A 4,560-nucleotide genomic window follows, 5' to 3' on the forward strand; every position below is an offset into this window, starting at 1 on the left:
ACATCTCTATACTAGCCACGGCTCCTCCTGAATGCACATACCTAACACGGTATGTTATTGCTGTAATTTGTGCTCTTACACCGAATTTCCACTTTTTTTTTTTCGTAAGACCCTTTCATACCATTTTGATACCGATCAACCCTGCCCTTGGGGTCAAGTTCCTCTGACCTCTAGGCTTGGCCAAAGGAGATGGCGCTTGGACAAGCTCCATACTTCAAGATAGGCTCCATCTCAGCTGACTGGGAACCAGTTACAACATTAAGTAGTTGCTGTATCACGTTCCTGTCAGGCTTGATGGATTTTATGGCATTCTGCTAATCGGAAGCTGAAATATGAGTTAGGTCGAGCTTATGAGTAATGCCTTCTTTTGGTTTTATATACAGTCCTTCACAGGGATGATTCCCACTATGGCGGGCTTCTGTACGTTTTCAAAATAAGGGGCAGTTTATGTTTTGTAATTGTCTTTTATTGTTTTCTCGTCAGTATCACAGCTCCTGCAGAATAGGAGAGCCTTTATTTCTGTTTGAAATTTGCTCTCTCTTGTATGATCTTCACTTCGGGCGGTGTTTTGTTGTGTAGTCTCGGTGCACAATGTAATACAAATGATTTCTCGCCTAACACAGTTTGTTCTAAGTCTAAGCCTATATGCTTCACTTATATATGTCTGATTACAATATTCATCTCAGGTCTAAAGAAGCTTCAGCAGGGTCTCAGATATGTTGGTTCACCATGTTTTATTACTTTAAAGACTGTAAGAAGTATTTTATATTCTATTCTTGCTTTTACGGGGAACAAAGAACTGCACATTTATAATCCAGCCACTGCTTGATATTTGCTACCAGGTACTGACTCGCTAAATATTCTACTGAAAAATAGAGCAGCAAGATAAAGACTAAACAAGATCTAAGACTCATTTCAACAAAAAGGGATGAAATGAACAAAAATGAGATGGTGGGAAAATGGAGGTTTCAACACTTTGTCCAAATGCAGTAAAGATTTGTTTGCTCAACCTTACCACGAAGATTAGGAGCATCCCATTGCTAATATTGTGGTGGAATCACAAGCTCAAAAACAAGCTGCAGAATCCTCCCCCCTCCCCCCCCCCCCCAACATATACCTAATCAGTCCAGCTGCCCAACTCACCCCAGTCACACTTTCTACTTTACACTTCAGAATACAGCAGGACAATTGAACTATACCTACACAGAAAAAAAAAAAAAACACAGACAAACACAAACACATGTAGGTACTTACCAACTCCACCAATCCACCCGGGCTATCCTGTGCTGTCCGCTGGTCGAGGTCACAGAGATACCAACCACAACCCACAACCAAAACAACACAACAACAAAAAAAGGAACACAACAACAAAACTGGAACACACCCAACAACCCAACAACACAGCAAACAACCAAGGAACACAACCACAACTTCACACATAACAACAAAAACTCAACAACACAACAAAAGACCAATGCACAAACAATTACCAACACAAAAAAACAGCAACACAAAAAAGCAACACACACACCCACAACAACACCAACACCAACCCTCAACAACCCACATATAATCCAACAAGAACTCACATACAACCCAAGAAAAAACTCACAGCACAACAACTCCTCAGCAACCAATATCAAACTCACAACAAATCAATAAAACAAATCAATAACACACAAAACTCAACTGACTCAATTCCTCCAATAACTGCTGTCAACACTAATGTCACCTGCTCTCACCAAAGACTGGCTGAAAAACTCACTCAAAACACAGAACTCTGATCTCTACCAGCAGACAACCCAGCCAGAACTCACTTACAGCCAGTACAGTCGTTAACCATCCAACAGCAATTACACCCCCCCCCCCTCCCCCCCCCTCTCTCTCTCTCTCTCTCTCTCTCTCTCTCTCTCTCTCTCTCTAGATGTAAACAATACTGTTTTGATATGTACTTAAATGTCTGTACATAGTACTTTATTTTTTCTTTTTTTTTTTCTTTAGGCATAACTTGATTACAATGTAGATGTAAACAATATTACTGTATTACCATGTACTCAAATGTCTGACGCCAATGGCGCAATAAATTGATTAAAACAATCTCTCTCTCTCTCTCTCTCTCTCTCTCTCTCTCTCTCTCTCTCTCTCTCTCTCACACACACACACACACACACACACACACACACACGACGTTGTCAAATGGAACTCCATAACTCCTCCATAATATTCCTACAATTTTACAAGTAAGCGTAGAAGAACTGGAATAATAAATAACTTCAAATGAAATTCTAGAACTGCTTGAGAAAGCACAAGTGTAAAGGTCTCAGGGACTAGCGCATTAACGATTAAATAAAAAATGGGGAGCCATTACAGAGGCTCGCTTCTTGAAATACTACTATTCTTTCTATCACAACAGACGCTATCATGAACGCGTCGATCGTCCCCGGGCCCGAAGTTCCAAAGTTAAACAGGACCTAAGGACTGCTACAGATACACTTGAGAGAGTCACTATATCTTCTGTTGTCTAGGTAATACTATATAATCTGTACGCAGTAGTAGGATAATGCTTTAATGCTTAACAGAATAGGTATAGCCTAGCTATAAACCACAGTAGGTACCTAGCCTAGTATAGCTATAGGCTAATCTTCGGCCGTCAGATGTTCTGCATGTTTAGTATATTGTAGTTTATGGTGCTATACATTTCCAACTATGTATTGTTGGTGGTGCATATCAGTCAGTTCTGTGATTTTCCCTTCCCCTGCCCCATATCCAGCGGGTATGCGGGACACCGGATGGGGGAAAACCAAGAATTGAGTGCAATACACTACAGTTGCCAAAGGCTAGCCGAGAGGTAAGTCTTGCAGAAATCACAGCATAGTGTAAACAACCGCATGGCCTTGCTCAACTCACCGACGATCACGGCATGCCGCCCTCCGAAGAAATACATAGGGTAAAACACCGCATAGCCTGCATCAGGCCAACGATGATCAATGCATGCCACCCTCCGAAAAAGTACATTATAATGCGTCCTGACACCGGAGATGGGCATCAGTCGCGACTTCTTGTTGGTGAAAAACGGAGGTAAAGACCTCTAGGGTAAAAAACCGTAGGGTCCAGAGTGGACCATGTACGATCAGCTTGGACAATCCCAAAAAAAGTACATTAGGGGGAAAAACCAGCGACTACCAACCCTTATCACGGTTTTCAGGTCTTTTTCACTCGATATTTAAATGGTGAAACAAGAATACAATTACAACTCCAAGCATACCGTTCAAAAGATTGAAGTTTCGTCAACATAATGTGATATAGGGGAAAAAACCAGCGACTACCAACCCTTATCACGGTTTTCAGGTCTTATTCACTCGATAGGGTAAAATATCACAGCAGGCCACCTACAATCAACGCTAGCCACCCTCCGAAAAAGTACATTATAACGCGTCCTGACACCGGAGATGGGCATCAGTCGCGACTTCTTGTTGGTGAAAAACGGAGCTAAAGACCTCTACTCTCCTTTCGAAGTAAGTATTTTCTCCAAAGTTAGAAATTAAGGCCAAATTTTAAGATTTAAACAGAGTGTACTGAAAAGGGTGGCTATGGCAGTGGAAATCTCACCAAAACGCTTTAGAAATTTTTACTTACAACTAAAAATGTTTCGAAGATTGACGCTATCTTGATGTTTACGGAGTCGCTTGTGTCAACAAACTTCCCATTTCATGTGCTAAATCTGCACACCACTTGTACCCATAGACGCTGGGGCACTTTCATCACAACAATCGTAAACCCACCTCTTACCAGCACTTATTCGTACTTATTCAAGGGGACTACGGCATTCTTTGCGGCGTTTTGCGCTCTTCAATTGTTTATCAGTGTTGTCAATTGGTATGTGTTTACCCTCCAAACTAGGTATAAGACTTACACAAAACCGGGGAAATAAGTTGAAATTAGCGTATATATTTAGTAGTATATACATTTTGTTCCGATACGTAATACAAACCCTCGGTCCTTTAACAATAGGAAGGTAACTAGCGGCAGCTGGGACGGTCGTAAGCTTCGAACAAGGGGAGAACGGTAGTTAACTGCTTGTCCGGTCGTGCGCGCGCCGCGCGCCCGGGCGGTGAAGAACCACTTTTGCTTTCGGCCGTGGTGTGACAGGACGTGTTCGTCATCGCTCTGCCCGCTATTTCGTCGTGTGCTTTGGATGTTACAATTTCTTCTGACTGGTTTGTTTGTGGTCTTGAATGAAATTGTAAGTACTCTTTTTTCATTTTTCATTGAGTGAAGTGAATTATTTAATCATGGATCAAGAAGAGCTTTCGCCGCGCCCACCAGCTGCCCATAGAGTGTGTCCCGGGCTGGAGGGGCGTAAATGCGGCGGATTCCGCTCTTACCCAGATATTGATCCTCATGAGTTATGTTTTCGGTGTCGGGGGCGAGAATGCTCCCGAACCGAACCATGTAATGTTTGTGTAAATTGGTCCGAGGCGCAGTGGGTGCTGTACGAGGGTAGGAAGAGGCGTAGGTCGACCAAGGAGTCGTCGGAAAGCTCTCCAGCGACTCCTTTGG

Source organism: Macrobrachium nipponense, chromosome 2 (genome assembly GCF_015104395.2).
Source record: "Macrobrachium nipponense isolate FS-2020 chromosome 2, ASM1510439v2, whole genome shotgun sequence".
NCBI classification, from domain to species: Eukaryota; Metazoa; Arthropoda; class Malacostraca; order Decapoda; family Palaemonidae; genus Macrobrachium; species Macrobrachium nipponense.